This window comes from Hoplias malabaricus, chromosome 8 (genome assembly GCF_029633855.1).
Source record: "Hoplias malabaricus isolate fHopMal1 chromosome 8, fHopMal1.hap1, whole genome shotgun sequence".
Lineage (NCBI taxonomy): Eukaryota > Metazoa > Chordata > Actinopteri > Characiformes > Erythrinidae > Hoplias > Hoplias malabaricus.
The window spans coordinates 17,110,358-17,129,102 of NC_089807.1; the positions used below are offsets into that span (position 1 = coordinate 17,110,358).

The 18,745-nt window shown below is 39.9% G+C and overlaps 1 protein-coding gene and 1 long non-coding RNA gene across 2 annotated transcripts in view; both read right to left on the minus strand.

Moving 5' to 3' along the window:
* The window catches only part of lrmda (leucine rich melanocyte differentiation associated), a 307,085-nt gene that overhangs the window by 211,413 nt on the left and 76,927 nt on the right, over positions 1-18,745 (minus strand). The window lies entirely within an intron of this gene.
* Positions 14,491-18,564, minus strand: LOC136704991 (uncharacterized). Its single transcript, XR_010803988.1, has 3 exons — positions 18,288-18,564; positions 17,818-17,919; positions 14,491-14,592 (listed from the first exon to the last, which is right to left on the minus strand). It is a non-coding gene; the product is annotated as an uncharacterized lncRNA (long non-coding RNA).

Genomic DNA, 18,745 nt, shown 5'->3' on the forward strand with positions numbered 1-18,745 from the left:
AAGAGAGTGAGAGGTAGAAAGTAAAAAGGAGGGTGAGAAAAATGGAGGGTGGCATTTGGAGCGAGGGGGAGGGAGAGATGTTTACTGGATTTTCTGAAACAATTGGTACTCGGGTCAGGCCGCGGCTCAATTTGTCTTTTCTTGCCCGCACATCAATAGAAATCACACAGTGAAAATGTATCACTAATTAAGGGCTCATCAGGCCCACGTCAGCTGTGCTTTAGACTGAGAGCAGCAGAGCTCTGAGGGGACTCTTAGTGTTCTCCACCAGCTCTGAGCAAGAAACACCACCGAGAGCTCACTTTAGCTCACAATTACTCCACACTATGATCTGAGGGTTTACCAACAGAAAATACACTGACACTTAGAATTTAATTTTGGTCTGTGTGAGAGTGATAAATATATATATATATATATATATATATATATATATATATATATATATATCATACCAAATCATTTTTGGTATCACTTTAAAATAAGACTACAGTTAAAGTTTAAAAATCTGCTTATTAAGTAGTTATTATTTAGGTTGTAAACACTTTATAGGTCATTAATAAACATTTGTAACACACAAAAAAGGAAACTGTGACCACTTTTTCATCTAATAGTGTCAGAGAACTTACTTACATGCTGAGACTTTAGAATGTGAAATTAGTCATTTTATGTGTTAAGGTGCACCACATGATCATCAATGTCTAAAAAGACATCCTATCAGAGGTTAATTGATTAAACGTGGTTGTTAAATGGTTAAATTTGACAAATATGTGACGACGCTGACAGGGTTAATGTCACGGAGGTGGATGTGGGTTCACTATTTGGCAAACAGCAAGACAACGTTGCACTTTGTGTATTATCAATTTATATTAATGGTTTACAATCTGTTTATTAAATGGTTATTAATTGCATTAAATGCATTAAAATCATATATGAACTTTACTAAGTGTAGTCTTATTCTAAAATGGTGCCCATGTTTTTCCCTTATTGTGAAAACCAACCAAAAAGCATGGGATATCAAGCATAATGTGGAAAGCTAAAAAAAAAAGGGAGCTCTTAAGCATGGCCATAGTATTACAGACACATGGAGGAATCCTGCACTGAGAATGCCATTACGATTAACATTTACATTACAGCGAAATCCACCAAAAGTCATGATCATGGAGGAGGATTTCAAACCCATTTCAAAATGAAACGAAAACACATCCAGCCTGTTATTCACTGCAGGGCTGTTTGCATCCAACACCTCTAATTAGACAGCAACAAAATGTTATTAATAGGCTGGACATTACAGAATGAGCCGGTTATAAATGGGCCCTGTCAAACTCGCATTCAGCGACCAAATGACTATTCTCAGTTCACTGCCCGCATCTGAGCACTCCCCCATCCCTGCTGGATAACTAATGATTGCTATTAACCATACTGTTAGTGATGATGGCCGAGAAAAAAAATCCACAAAAGAAAAAAAAAACATAAATAAGAGTATAACTTAGAGGGGAAAAAAAATTAACCCATAAAAAAAGCCTGGGCCTCCTGTGGAGACAAACAACCGACAGTTTGGCTCCAGCAGCGCAGACTGAGAGGATCTTGTTTTCTACATAATTAACACTTATTGGTGCCTTTAAAAATGGAATTCTATTATAATTATCAGCATCCGGCGGTATTAATGCCGCTATTACACACTTGCTGTTGGGCTATGTGGTGCCGGGAGTAATGTAATTCGCAGATTAGAGTCAGAAAGCCCTTCAGCCATTCAGCTGAGCCGGGTTTAAGTGACAAACCGCCCCGGCTCAGCCTTTTATTAGAACACAAAACAAATTTCTCATATTAATTAACTCCTGTCTCCCACCACTCTCCCTCTTCATCCAGCGGACCCCCCTCCACCCCCCTCCCCACAACCTCTTCCACACACCCCACAATCTTCTACGAAATGTGGGCTAAGTATCTGCTCTGATGCCTCACTCAGGCCTGTTCTCCAAAAAAAAAAAGCCCACTAATAAATGAGGGCCCTATTTACCAAGTCAGTTCCACTTTAACAAATCCCTTAGCCCTGTAAGGCGGTTAAGTCTGCTGGGAAGAAATGTAAATACATAAGGACAGGAGCAGACAAGTCACTCTCCTTCAGCGCTGAGGCCCTATTAGGCCATATTTCCACATCTTGATTTCAACCGGTTCATCAGGTCTGAGAGGAGCATGGAGCCCAGGAGGGGGGAGGTGCTGCTTTTATGGGCTGCGATTGGATTACATCAAGCCACTAACCAAACGTGATTGGCTTAGCATGAAATATTAAGCTGACAGAAGGGGTTTGGTGCTGTGTCTCTGACAGTGGTGAGGGCATGATATTTCATAGAGCACTGTGTCCAAACGCCACATCCACGCTGACACTAATGCAGCAGGCGCAGGTTTGCGGTGAGGCCGCTTTGGAGCACAAAACAGGAGACTTGCCATCTTCCCTTCACTCCTCTGAGCTCCCAGTGTCACTGACCGGGCTCATATATCCACATCCACACTCATCACATGCATACGCGGCAGCTCGGATCATTTATTAGACCACAGAGCCTGCAGGCCCTTCGCAAAGTGCCCTGCTGCAGTGCAGTTTAAAGAATGCGCTCTAACATTAGGCATCAGACGCAAGCATTAGCTACACAACAACAAATAAAATCCAACGCAGCCTGATGCTCCTGCTGCAAAGATGCACATTCAGATAAAAATGCGCCGAACGCAACAAAATAACGCGAAAAGGAAAACCCATAAATTCAAACTTCACGTCCTGTGAAGAGCAAATATGAAAAAAGGCGTCAAAATAATGAAAGATTGTTTATGTATTCTGGCATGAAATGGGCTAGGTGTTAGGAGGGAGCGGAGCGCGAGAGAAGGATGGACAGCGCTGACAGCAGCGTATTCATCCTGCACGCCACAGCAGACGGGCCGCTAGTGGCGCTCGACAGAGCAATAAATCAAGGGCTCTCCATGCTGTACCTACAGCTTATTACATCCACCATGACAAATAAATAATAATCCCTGTCACGACAGGCCTTTGCTCAAGGATTGAGCCAGAAAACCCTTTTGCTCATCACTCCTGATCTTAAGTGAAAACACTAGAACAAGGGAATTGAAGGCCATGCTTTACTGAGCTTATGAAACTTGCTGAGGAGAAAAAAAGAAGAGGTTGATAGGAGAGAGAGAGAGAGAGAGAGAGAGAGAGAGAGAGAATGAGAATATAACACTGTCCGAGCAAAAGCAGTGGGTGTAAGGAGAAAATGACCCAGGTCAGACGAGCTGGCCACTGAGAGAGGGTGGCAGAGAAAAGAGCAAAAGTAAAAGAGAGAGAGAGAGAGAGAGAGAGAGAGAGAGAGAGAGAGAGAAAGAGAGAAAATGAGTGCCCTTGTGCACTGCACAACCACTGTCGCTTATTCAACTGAATAGCACCCAGGGGGATGGAGCTAAATCAAAAGCTTTCACCACTAAACAGAAACGGCAAAGCGAGAGCAAAACTGCATGCCCATTTTAGGAGCCTATCAGGCCTACAATGCCCACCAAAGCAAATAGTTCTATTAATGCGTGTAAGGGCCCCTCCAGTGTACTCACACAGAACAGCATTGCTGTGGGCCAAATAAAACAGATACTAGGCTGTGTACATAAACGCAAAATGAAATATCGACTGTTATATACACAGAGGTGTACGATTATAAACAACACTCCAAGTAGAAAGGGCCAGAAAAATGAGGTCCACTATAAAGCTGAAGGTCAACAGGGTCAGAATATCAACTAACGGCTTGTAAAGGAATAGTTCAAGGACATCCTCAAAGGAATCTCCCTCCAATTAGCCCTCAAAACAGAATAATCTACCATTAATCCCTGTATCCAAACAGTTACATTCTGTGTTTAGAAAACCATACATGCTAAATAAAGGGTCATATTGATGATTATTTCATTCATCCAGGGATTTTACAAAGCCCAGTCAGTATGACACTATACCTGACTGGTCAGGTGCATAGCCGTTGCAGCTGTTGTGTGACAGTTTTGCAGGTACCAGGCAGCCATTTTAAAATCCCAGCCTGGAACCTGGTTCCAAGGTACAGATTTAAAGAAATCTGCCATAGACTGTATATCAGAGGTCTTCAAATCCAGGCCTTAGATCCAGGGGTTTTAAAATCTAGACTTTTCACTGAATGGCAAACAACATCTTCATAAGCTCATAGGGCTGATGTAAGGCACTGACACCGCAAACAACACTAGTTACACTCAAAGAAGCAGAGGCATCATGCGATTGTGCTGCACTATTACTGAGACTTTCATTTTATTATCTGTTTGTACCCTATACGATCAATGGGAGAGTTTTGTTTTCTCTTTTTGTGGTTGATTGTGTGTTCACAAATGATCCAGCGTGAGCAGCCCAAACCGAGCTTCCAGGGGCTGGTCCCAAAGACTCACGTAAATTTACTAAAGCAGCATTTATGAAAAGTGATTTTTAGTAAAAGTCTTCATAGATAATTATGTAGGTTTATGCAATATCCAATGTATATATTTCACTCACAGGTAAAACACTAACTTCCCAGTTCTTGGCCCTTCCCCAGACAGTGTGTTTGTATTTTTTGGGACCTTCTTTCTAGAAGAGAGAAAATGTGTGTGTTATCCTCTGTGGTCTTCTCTAGCCGCCATAGATTCAACTACATAGCGACCATGAATGTTGTTCTCAAAATAAAATTGTGATAGCTACAGTCCAGTGCCTCTCCACAGAGTGTGTCTACTGACCACAGACAAGTTGTATGAGTTGGAGTCAAACTGGGCTGAAAGACATTTTAGCTTTTTTGTGTGCATAGAGGACATATTTCTTTCAGAATAGTCAGTAAAACTTTTCCTTAGTGAAATATAGAAGAGCAACTGGTTGAATAAATTATTGCACATAGTCAACTATAAGTTAGATTAAAAAAAAGGCACAGACCCCTTTTTTTAACCATACACACTTATTCAATTCTGTCCGTCAATGAAATTAAAAGCAGCATACAATATATATAAATCACTCTGCCCATCTCCATCTGTTTTTACTCAACAGCGTCTCTCTCCCTCTCTCTCTCCTGCGCATTGACATTTGTGTTACAATGGAAATAAAGCGCTGATTAAAGAGAGGGCTGTCATAAAGGTTAGGGAATGGTAAATGGAGCCTTCAATCTTGCTGCTAATAGGAGGGAAGCTGTTAAGCAGGAGGAGATGCTGATCAGGACTGCTACACAGCTCCTTTAGTCCTTGCACCAGCATTAATCACTGAATCACCAGGCCATGCTTAATTGCCAGTTGTATATCACAGTGAAATTTGGGGGCGAAGAGGAAGGAAACTCATTATTTCTGCGTTTGGATGTCGGGCTTCGTGTTTGAACTCGCCTGTACACCTGGGAGCATGCTCAGTCTGACAGGAAAAAAATTAAGAATGCCATAACCTCCTAATTAATATCACACAATAACTATCGCTACAACGTTAAACGCTCCCAAACCCCCACCATCAATTTTCACATGCAACGATCCATGCAGAGGTCTCAGTGGGTCAGCCGGTCCAGCAGTGGAGTCTTCATCAGACCTATGTTAGTGTTTAGTAAGCGAATAAGACCATTTTTCATATAATGGTTACCACAGTGCTACTGTCCTCTCTCAAACGGCCTGGGTCTTGGCGTAGCCAAGGCTCATTGGCCCAAGATAAAAAATATTGCCTTGCCAAGAGCTTTTCATTAAAAAATGAAAAAGCACCCAATCTTTACTTTTATTTAGATTTCTGCAAGTACTCGGCACTATGCTAATGAAGGGGACTTGATGAATGACTTGTAATATTTCCCAGACGTTTTGCTCTCCCTCAGAAGTTCCCTCAAAGTGATGCAGCGAGGAGATAATCAGGCATATTTGGTCATTAAATCCATTTTCGTTACCCAGATACTTCAGTCCATGTTAGTCGTGACAGGACCGAGAGCATGACCAGTGCACCATTGATCAGTCACTGCCTTCGAAGTAACACCAATCTTACGTTTGCACAGATACAAAGATAAACATCTGCACAAGTAAAAACACTCGGCCAAACACGTCATTCACACTCACCAACGGATGCCAAGAACAACAAAATGAAACATAATTAAACAAAGTTAAGCCAGTGTAACAGGATTTAAACATGCCTTAATCCCTAGTGGGGAGATAATATTTCACTGTTCACTGTTCTTATTTCACACACACACACACACACACACACACACAAAAAAAAGCAGCGCCCTGTGATGAACAACACAGACACTTAATTACTGTCCCAACAGGTCAAACGTTAACAGACACTTACTTGTTAAATGTGCCCATAACATGGAGGGAAAAAAAGTATAGTATTGTTTGTAAACTTTGTAAACAATCATTAAAACATTGACTACCCCATCCAGCTAAGCAGCAAAAACATTTCAAGCGAAAAGCTTTAAATGTACTGTTACTGTGCAGTCATGAAAATCAACACCTTCACATATACAGTATATCCTTCTACTCAGCCTCCGGCAATTTAGTTCTGCTCAATTATACAGAAGGTGTAAAGAGTGTTCCAGCCAGGACTGCTTTTTGAAAAACTGGTCAGTCAATCAGAATAATGGTCATTTACATATAGCAGTTTGAAAAGGAACACATACTAAAGCACTTTGTAACATTATACTAGACACAGAAAATGCTAATCTAGAGCTAAATTCTGTCTGCATAAACAACACCTAGCCATAATTATAACAACGTATATGGGGGGTGGGTAGTAGCAGATAAGTTACCTTTATTGTAATATATTATATCAATATAATACATTTAGAATTTGAACAGTATTTATCATAAACAGACTCATTATAAAGTGCTTGTAAACAACAACAACAACAACCACCACTACATGGGCATTGTATGAAGTGAATATTGAAATTTAGCTAATTGGATTAACTTAGGCCTTCTTAATAAATACATTCATAATCAGCCTATTTTCACAAGCTCTGTGTTAAAAACTGCATAATGTTTTCATAATGTGTGAAAATGGCACTATTGGTCAGATGGTGCATTCTGTCCATTCCGCTTTGTTTGAACCTCAGTAAAATCCTTTATTGTGATATATATGGGGTCAGATCAAACACCCTTATATGTATTATTTTGTGGTTCTTACAGCATGTTTACTTCTCACAAGCAGAAGTAAAATATTATTAGCAAGAAAAGCACGGCAGAGTGATTCTAAAACAAATCTGTGAATGTAAATAAAGAGAGTAAAAGAAGGAGTTACTGCTCTTGGCTTCTTCCTGACCTCGCTTTCAAGGCCCTGTGTCTGTCTTTATGAGAAAGAGTGAAAATATTTGCAGTGCTGCTAGGGACTTGGCTGTGGCAGCATGTGGTCAGGATTTCCAGGTCTGTGTAAAACAGACATCATGCCTGCAGACTGCCTGATCCCCACTGCAGAGCTCAGCGCAAGGCCCTAAACCACTTGACCTCTTGGGGGCAGCCACTTGGTTGCCAGAAAATTTGAGAAGGGTATTCACTCCACACACTGTCTTTCTCTCTCTCTCTCTCTCTCTCTCTTTGTCTCACACACACACAAACACACACACACACACACACACATACTTGTTTCTGTGCGTTGTGGGGGTCACCTGGAGGAATACTCACATTGTGGGGTCCACCCTTTCCCAAGGTGCTACAGACTTGAAAAAAATCATGCTTTGTCAAAATGCACTTGTGAATCTTAATATCACTTCAAATTACAAATATCTCACCAAAATTGATTCTGACCAGACGTCCTCGTGACTTGTGGGGACATTTCAGGTTTGGAGTATATTTGGGGACCAAATATTACACAAATCACCTGTTCTCATTCTTTGTGGGGACCAATTTCATTTTGAGAGAGAACAATGTGTAATCTATAATTAATGCAGAAAAACAACTAATCCAGGCCGATGCATTAGTTTAAAGATTAATTTATTAACCTTTAACGTTATTTGAACAAATTTGTTCTTTTATTAAATTCTGAAAAAGACAGGCACAGATGTGTACATACTGTAGAAGCAATGAAGTTAGCCAAAAACTGAGAGAATAAAACACAATATAAATAAATAATACCTTGAATAACTGATGAGCTTAGCTAGGCTAAAGAAAATTAAAAATCAATATGAACACACACAATATAAACTCAGAATAATTGACATGAGACAGTCCATCTATGATATTAACCAAGAACTCCATTACGAACACTGTACTTACACTCGCTGTCCATTATATTAGTTACTTTTACCATGTAGGAGCACTGCCATGTCTGATCCACTCATACCAGAGCAACACATTAATTGTGCTTGTGCAATGCATGGGACCTACACTACTGGACTGTTTGGTCCCTGGTTGGCTTTTCACTACCACAACCTCACCCCAAGAAATGTATCTGGAATCAAAACAAATCGCGCTAGGTGGGGGTCCTCTAGGAGTACTGCCCATTGAAGAACAGGGTGAAATCTGGTAAACAAAGCATGCAGCACAAGAAATGGACACTATTCTGTAAATGCTGAACTACAAAATGCTCCTACATTGTAAATGGAGCTGATGAAATGAACAGTGAGTATAGACACAAGGTGTTCGTAAAAAAAGTGCCTGGTCCGAGAGAGCTTTGATCAAGTCTGAAAACAGAAACTTTAAAACAATATAAATCACATCACAACATTGCAGAGACAGGTTTAAGAGACCACTGTTCAGATGTATACAGTGAACAAACAGCTTTCCAGGAACTTTCCATCAACATGAGCTTCTCCACTCCATGGAATTCACTGGACCTAGGTGACAAAAAAATATATATATATATATATCTCAAAGGAAATTTTCCTATGCCTAAATTTTAATAAAAATTTCTCTTTTACCAACATCTTTTTGGGCACAAATTGCATGATTTAATAAGGCTGTTTTTCTTACAACATGCAAAAGAGAAAACAGACCTACATTGGCACTCAAAATGGTATCAAGCCCCAAATTAGGATTATTAGCTATTTTTTTTTTCAAAAAGTGATTAAAATAACAATTTAAATAGATAAAATTGTTTTCTCCCAATCCAACAAAAAATGCCCAAAATAACTACTGCCTCAGAATTATTAAACACATTTTAAAACCCTTTGTGACAGGTGTAATTAATACTTAGTAGAGTACCTTTTTACCATTTCTTTATACTTGAGTGAATCCATCTCATTCATAAAACAAGTACGTTCATAAATATCATTCAATTACATGTTTCTTGATGGATTCCTGATATATGATCACACTGCACGATTGTAGCCCCGATTGTCTTGTCAAAGACTGTTTTAGGGGATCACGGGAACAACCCTTAGGTCAGAGGCAAATCAACACTATCTCGATCTCGATATCCAATAAATATCCAGTAGTATGAGACTTGTGACTGACAGTGAGCGAAGAGACAAGCTCCCATCAATGAGAATTTGAGGCATAGGCTGATGAGAAGAAGAACTACACTGTTGTCTGTGTTGTGTCTACTGGTCTGTATGTATTTTAAGATCTTTGTAATTACTGCATTGTACTCTCTGCACTAATGTTCTGGAGTCAAATAAGGGTAAAAAATTTTGAGTTTGTAAAACAATACTCACAAATGTAACAGACTTTGTAACTGTGTTTGAGCAACTACATACACGTTAAAATCCACAAATGTATACGTCAAATTTAAAACAACTACAATAATAATAACTTAAATTCACAGATGTGTAAAAAAGATTTGCATTTGTAAATGAAATGTTGTGAATGTGTGAATCAGTAAAATACTTAAAATGTGCAAGAGCAAACCTTTTTTAAAGGTTCCAAATGTGACAGTGGGAGTTTTTGAATGAGATGGAAAAAAACACACATTCGCCTTCTCTGCTGTGTGTGCGAATCTCTTTTTGCAGTTGCGAATTAAAGACCCTGTTTTGACGGCCAATTGATGGACCAATAGGAAAGCTTTAGCTGGACCAATCAAGGTCGCAAGGTTTGTTTAACCAATCGGATTTGTTGCTGTCAACCATAGTGCTTTTCCACCAAAAGAACTCTGGTTCTTGAACCAGTTCTGTTCCTGATTCTAGGAACATTGGTTCTTTCCAGTGAACCACCGCATTTCTACACATTTTGAGGGGAACCAGGAATACATCATGAACGGAGACACTATGGCTGAGTTCAGAGGCATCCTGCTGAACTTGTGAACAGCGGAGAAACGTAACCAAGAGCCCAGAGCTTCAAATACAGCGTTATCGCCCAGTGGAGCTTGACAGGGTCATTCACAACGTTTCATATAAATAAATAATAGGAAAAAACAGGAACATGCCCCATTTTTATGCATTTCTGGTGAAGTTAGGCGCAATTGCATGTGCGTTGATCAAAGCTGCGGCTCTTGTTTACGTTTCTCTGCTGTCCGTAGAAACGCGGCGGTTCACGGACCTGAGTTCATTTTGTGGAAAAGCGCTATGGTTGACAGCAACAAATCAATGTTCCAATTGGTTAAACAAACCTCACAATCTGATTGGTCCAGCTAAAGATTTCCTATTGGTCCATCAATTGGCCGTCAAAATAATCCGCATCTGCAAAAAGAGATTCGCACACGCAACAGAGAAGGAGAATGTGTGGATTTTTCCATCTCATTCAAAAATTCCCCCAGTCACATTTGGAACTTTAAAAAGGTTTGCTCTTGCACATTTTAAACCGTTTGAGAAGTTACTGATTCACACATTCACAACATTTCATTTACAAATGCAAATCTTTTTTGCACATTTGTGAATTTAATTTATTATTGTAGTTGTTGTTTTAAATTTGTGCATTCCAATACATTTGTGGATTTTAGTTTTACGTGTATGTAGTTGCTCAAGCACAGTTAAAATTTCGTGTATGTAGTTGCTCAAAAGCAGTTACAAAGTCCATTACATTTGTGAGTATTGTTTTAAAATGCACCAGAGCAAACCTGTATGTTCCAAATGTGACAAAAAATGCACACATTCACCTTCTCTGCTGCTTGTGTAAATCTCTTTTCACAGTTGTGAATTTGTGACCCTGATTGGCCAACTGATGTACCAATAGGAAAGCTTTAGCTGTACCAATCATATAGTGAGGTTTATTTAACCGATCAGAACATTGATTTGTTGCTGTCAATCACAGCGCTATTTCACCAAAAGAACTCTGGCTCCTAAACCGGTTCCATTCCTGATTCTTGGAACCTTGATTCTTTCCAATGAACTGCTGCGTTTCTACACGTTTAAAGGGGAAACAGGTATACGTCATTAGCGGGGGAGTCGCTGTGCCTGAATACAGCGCCAGCACCAAAGACTGTTAGACTCATTGTTAGAGTCATTGTTTATTCTTTGTTTACCATGAAGTCAGACCCGAGTGAGATATAATACTGTGTAAATGTTTCCGAGTTCAGAGCCGTCCTGCTGAGCTTGTGAACAGCAGAGAAACGTAACCGAGAGCTGCGGCTCTGACCAACACAAATGGAATAGCACACAAACAGCACCAGAAACAAAAAAACAGGGCGTGTTCCTGTTTTATTTCTTTTTATTTATTTATTTGAAACGTTGTAAATGACCCTGTCAAGCTCCGCAGTGCAATAACGCTTCATTTGAAACTCAGCTGGGAACAAACTTTTCTAGGTCGCGAACCAGTTTGTGTAGATGGAAACATACCAAACGGTTCCAAATTCACCTTGCGAACTGGAACCGTTCTGGTTCCTTTTTGGTGGAAATGCACTATCAGAGATACAATAGAGTAGGGGTCCCCAATTACTTTTACTCAAGGGCCACATCCAACAAACATCGTAAAGGCAGGGTGTCATTCTCATATTTTTTCATACAGTACTTTACAAGATTTATTATTTCGGTTAATATATTAAGTCTATGTAAATCGGTAGGCCTTACTAACTACAGTTATTTTATTTTACAAACACTTCAATGAGAGAAGTGATAGTGGCAGGTGGAAACGAGATACCTGAATTTTTGTATTTAAATTGTATCAGCAGCAAATTGCAAGAATGCAAACCCCAGCCTTGTATGTGTAACGAGACCAATGGCCTGATGTGGCAGCAAGTCCAGTTTATATTATTACATTTATTCAAACTAGGAACTATGACTAAACGTTAACTACATCAGTGGCATAGCCACAAATTGATCTTTGGGTGGGCCTGTGTAAAAGTGTGTGGAAAATTATTCTTTCTATAATAATAAGCAGTGTGATTTATGAAATTGTAGGCTGCCAACTTTCTGAAACCAAATTTAGGGACACATTTATAGCTTTACTATTTTAAATACTTCACTAATTACAATTTATATAAATAAATCATGGACAGTTAATACAAGTGAGGACCAATGAGAAGCATGTTCTGTGGAGTACCTGCCCCTCCCTCTGGCTAAGGGAGACCTGCAGAGCTTCTGTCTGTTTCAAACTATAAGTTTTTACAGTCTAACCTCAAAACAATATAATAAATGGTGTCCTGTGTTGGTTCAATACCAAACACAGCTTTCAGTGTCCAAATATCGAACAAAGTTTGGGAACTGTACAGAACGTGGGTGGCAGGCACATGCAAGACCAGTAGAGATAGGTGTTATGGGATTTGTAGCCAAGTTTGCTGCATCCATGCATGTGAACTTCGATATCAGGTGCCGAAAACTATAGGCAGCTGTGGAGGAGTTATCAGAACCAGCTGAAAATCTAGTCAGCAGGTGTGGAAAAGAAAAAAAATACTTGGGGAAAATGCATATTACTTAGAGAAATACACTGTAACGTAAACTGTAGTTCAGAAAATGTTGTCTGTATACTGACCTGTGAGTGTACTGCTATAGTAGGAGTGTCTCCCTAGAAGTGGTCTCTACGACGCTAGACCTGACAGTGTGTGTCACCAATAAAAACTTAAAGAGCTGTATCAGAAAAGAAAATAATAACAAATTCAAACTAGACCCTCAGTGACACCAGTCATGAGGTAACATACACTGTAGTTCAGAAAAGCTGTCTGTATATTGACCTGTGAGTGTACTGCTGTAGTAGGAGTGTCTTCCTAGAAGTGGTCCCTACGACGCTAGACCTGACAGTGTGTGTCACCAATACAACCTTAAAGCGCTGTGTCAGAAGAGAAAATAATAACAAATTCAAACTAGACCCTCAATGAAATCAGTCATAAGGTAATGTACAGTGTAGTTCAGAAACGCTGTGTATATATTGACCTGTGAGTGTACTGCTATAGTAGGAGTGTCTCCCTAGAAGGGTACCCTTCTATGCTGGACCTGACAGTGTGTGTCACCAATACAACCTTAAAGAGCTGTATCAGAAAAGAAAATAATAACAAATTCAAATTAGAACCTCAGTGACATCAGTCATGGGGTAATGTACACTGTAGTTCAGATAAACTGTCTGTATATTGACCTGTGAGTGTACTGCTTTAGTAGGAGTGTCTCCCTAGAAGGGGACCCCACTATGCTAGACCTGACAGTGTGTGTAACTAATATAATCTTAATGAGCTTTATCAGAAAAGAAAATAATAACAAATTCAAACTAGACCCTCAGTGACATCAGTCATGAGGTAATGTACACTGTAATTCAGATAAACTGTCTGTATATTGGCATGTGAGTGTACTGCTTTAGTAGGAGTGTCTCCCTAGAAGGGGACCCCACTATGCTAGACCTGACAGTGTGTGTCATTAATATAAGCTTAAAGAGCTGTGTCAGAAAAGAAAATAATAACAAATTCAAACTAGACCCTCAGTGACATCAGTCATGGGGTAATGTACACTGTAGTTCAGATAAACTGTCTGTATATTGACCTGGGAGTGTACTGCTTTAGTAGGTGTTTCTACCTAAACGGGGACCCCACTATGCTAGACCTGACAGTGTGTGTCACTAATATAAGCTTAAAGAGCTGTGTCAGAAAAGAAAATAATAACAAATTCAAACTAGACCCTCAGTGACATCAGTCATGAGGTAACGTACACTGTAGTTCGGAAAAGCTGTCTGTATATTGAGATGTGAGTGTACTGCTATAGTAGGAGTGTCTCCCTAGAATAGGACCCCTCTATGCTAGACCTGACAGTGTGTGTCACTAATATAAGCTTAAAGAGCTGTGTCAGAAAAGAAAATAATAACAAATTCAAACTAAACTCTCAGTGACATCAGTCATGAGGTAATGTACAGTGTAGTTCAGAAACGCTGTCTGTATATTGACCTGTGAGTGTACTGCTTTAGTAGGTGTTTCTCCCTAAACGGGGACCCCACTATGCTAGACCTGACAGTGTGTGTGTGCACATTTGACCAAAACCTTTTCAATAGTTCCGTCCTGAGAGGGTCCCCACAACGTAAGGCCTGAGAGTGTGTGTAACCAGTACCATCCCTAAGGCCTCACCCAAAAGCAATGAACTATCACAATTTTGTACCAGAGAAATTAACTTCAACTGACCACAGTGACCTGCCTCACTAAAACCTATTTCAGTGACTATATGGACATGAAACCTTTTTAAATACCTCCAAGTCAGAGGACGGAGCTCCAGCGCTGAGCACAGGACCGGAAGCTCAGTGGGTTTGTTCTACCATGTCCATCGTGTCAGCGGTGTCCTCTCATGCCTTCTACAGAGATTTCAAAAAACAGTAAAACATTTCGGTGAACACCACACACAAATACATTAGTATTTAAAGTGCAATACATTTTACAACATGTTTAATCTCTCATCAGTTAAACAATTGCTGAGTCAAATTGACTTGACATGGATACACCATGGTATTAAAAAATGTAAGACACATTTGTCCTGACACAAGTAACAATTTCAGATTATACCACCAATACAACCGCCAATACAACCTGAAAGAGCTGAATCAGAAAAGTAAATAACCAATTTAAACTAGACCCTCAGTGACATCAGTCATAAGGTAAGGTACACTGTAGTTCAGAAACGCTGCCTGTATATTGACCTGTGAGTGTACGGCTATAGTAGGAGTGTCTCCCTAGAAGGGGACCCCTCTATGCTAGACCTGACAGTGTGTGTCACTAATATAACCTGAAAGAGCTGTGTCAGAAAAGAAAATAATAACAAATTCAAACTAGACCCTCAGTGACATCAGTCATGAGGTAACGTACACTGTAGTTCGGAAAAGCTGTCTGTATATTGAGATGTGAGTGTACTGCTATAGTAGGAGTTTCTCCCTAGAAAGGGACCCCTCTATGCTAGACCTGACAGTGTGTGTCATTAATATAAGCTTAAAGAGCTGTGTCAGAAAAGAAAATAATAACAAATTCAAACTAGACCCTCAGTGACATCAGTCATGAGGTAATGTACACTGTAGTTCAGATAAACTGTCTGTATATTGACCTGTGAGTGTACTGCTTTAGTAGGTGTGTCTCCCTAAACGGGGACCCCACTAGGCTAGACCTGACAGTGTGTGTCACTAATATAAGCTTCAAGAGCTGTGTCAGAAAAGAAAATAATAACAAATTCAAACTAAACCCTCAGTGACATCAGTCATGAGCTAATGTACACTGTAGTTCAGATAAGCTGTCTGTATATTGACCTGTGCATGTACTGCTTTAGTAGGTGTTTCTCCCTAAACAGGGACCCCACTATGCAAGACCTGACAGTGTGTGTCATTAATATAAGCTTAAAGAGCTGTGTCAGAAAAGAAAATAATAACAAATTCAAACTAGACCCTCAGTGACATCAGTCATGAGGTAATGTACAGTGTAGTTCAGAAACGCTGTCTTTATATTGACCTGTGAGTGTACTGCTATAGTAAGAGTGTCTCCCTAGAAGGGGACCCCTCTATGCTAGACCTGACAGTGTGTGTCACTAATATAAGCTTAAAGAGCTGTGTCAGAAAAGAAAATAATAACAAATTCAAACTAGACCCTCAGTGACATCAGTCATGGGGTAATGTACACTGTAGTTCAGATAAACTGTCTGTATATTGACCTGTGAGTGTACTGCTTTAGTAGGTGTGTCTCCCTAAACGGGGACCCCACTATGCAAGACCTGACAGTGTGTGTCATTAATATAAGCTTAAAGAGCTGTGTCAGAAAAGAAAATAATAACAAATTCAAACTAGACCCTCAGTGACATCAGTCATGAGGTAACGTACACTGTAGTTCAGATAAACTGTCTGTATATTGACCTGTGCATGTACTGCTTTAGTAGGTGTTTCTCCCTAAATGGGGACCCCGCTATGCAAGACCTGACAGTGTGTGTAACTAATATAAGCTTAAAGCGCTGTGTCAGAAAAGAAAATAATAACAAATTCAAACTAAACCCTCAGTGACATCAGTCATGGGGTAATGTACACTGTAGTTCAGATAAACTGTCTGTATATTGACCTGTGAGTGTACTGCTTTAGTAGGTGTGTCTCCCTAAACGGGGACCCCACTATGCAAGACCTGACAGTGTGTGTAACTAATATAAGCTTAAAGCGCTGTGTCAGAAAAGAAAATAATAACAAATTCAAACTAAACTCTCAGTGACATCAGTCATGAGCTAATGTACAGTGTAGTTCAGAAACGCTGTCTGTATATTGACCTGTGAGTGTACTGCTATAGTAGGAGTGTCTCCCTAGAAGGGGACCCCTCTGTGCTAGACCTGACAGTGTGTGTCACTAATATAAGCTTAAAGAGGTGTGTCAGAAAAGAAAATAATAACAAATTCAAACTAGACCCTCAGTGACATCAGTCATGGGGTAATGTACACTGTAGTTCAGATAAACTGTCTGTATATTGACCTGTGAGTGTACTGCTTTAGTAGGTGTGTCTCCCTAAACGGGGACCCCACTATGCTAGACCTGACAGTGTGTGTCACTAATATAAGCTTAAAGAGCTGTGTCAGAAAAGAAAATAATAACAAATTCAAACTAGACCCTCAGTGACATCAGTCATGGGGTAATGTACACTGTAGTTCAGATAAACTGTCTGTATATTGACCTGTGAGTGTACTGCTTTAGTAGGTGTGTCTCCCTAAACGGGGACCCCACTATGCAAGACCTGACAGTGTGTGTAACTAATATAAGCTTAAAGCGCTGTGTCAGAAAAGAAAATAATAACAAATTCAAACTAAACTCTCAGTGACATCAGTCATGAGCTAGTGTACAGTGTAGTTCAGAAACGCTGTCTGTATATTGACCTGTGAGTGTACTGCTATAGTAGGAGTGTCTCCCTAGAAGGGGACCCCTCTATGCTAGACCTGACAGTGTGTGTCACTAATATAAGCTTAAAGCGCTGTGTCAGAAAAGAAAATAATAACAAATTCAAACTAAACTCTCAGTGACATCAGTCATGAGGTAATGTACAGTGTAGTTCAGAAACGCTGTCTGTATATTGACCTGTGAGTGTACTGCTATAGTAGGAGTGTCTCCCTAGAAGGGGACCCCACTATGCTAGACCTGACAGTGTGTGTCACTAATATAAGCTTAAAGAGGTGTGTCAGAAAAGAAAATAATAACAAATTCAAACTAGACCCTCAGTGACATCAGTCATGGGGTAATGTACACTGTAGTTCAGATAAACTGTCTGTATATTGACCTGTGAGTGTACTGCTTTAGTAGGTGTTTCTCCCTAAACGGGGACCCCACTATGCTAGACCTGACAGTGTGTGTGTGCACATTTGACCAAAACCTTTTCAATAGTTCCGTCCTGAGAGGGTCCCCACAACGTACGACCTGAGAGTATGTGTAACCAGTACCATCCCTAAGGCCTCACCCAAAAGCCATGAGCTATCACAATTTTGTACCAGAGAAATTAACTTCAACTGACCACAGTGACCTGCCTCACTAAAACCTATTTCAGTGACTATATGTATATGAAACCTTTTTAAATACCTCCAAGTCAGAGGACGGAGCTCCAGCGCTGAGCACAGGACCGGAAGCTCAGGGGGTTTGTTCTACCATGTCCATCATGTCAGCGGTGTCCTCTCATGCCTTCTACAGAGATTTCAAACAACAGTAAAACAGCCTACAGTTAATGAAATATCACAATTTAATATTAAACATTTGGTAACCACAAATGAGACTATCAGTGTAATTTAATGAATACACAATCTTTTATTTTAATCTACATATTATGCATAACCTAGCTTCAGTTCAACAATTGAAAAGTTTTAAAAACACATTAGCATTTAGCAGAAAATAAAAATAAAAAGCTGAATTTTACCAGTACTCCTTATATTACAAATAACTACTCTACAACTGCTTAAAGGCTGCTAATTTAAAACATTAAGTGAACTATGCAGGCAAAAAAAAAAAACATAATGCACAATTTAATCTTGTAGAAAAGATTATACTAGATTTACCTTTATATGTGTTTAGAGATACCTTCCAATACATTGGTGTTGATAGTGGCACTGATGACATTCTGTGCTGCTTCATCAAGTGCTTTCACTCTCCTCCGTCTCAGTTGTACTGTCCTCCTGGAACTCACAATATGCGTAAATGTAGGCAGACAAATCATAACCTAGCCACTGAAATACATTGCATTGTAATGCTGGTCCCAAGCGTGTATACATAGGGAGGGTTGTGTCAGAAAGATTATCTTTTGTATAAACTATGTCAAATTAACAATGCAGATCACTAACAAGAGTTCCATATCGATCAGAGAAGGCCCGGGTTAACAACGTCCACCATTGGGATTGTTTCCTGCCAGTGTACCAGTGGAAATTGTGATACTGTTGGTCACAGGAGGAGAAGGAGAGGGGGAACAAGAGTTGAGAGACAAAATAAAGAAGAGGGTGAGGAAGGTGGAGGTGAGAGT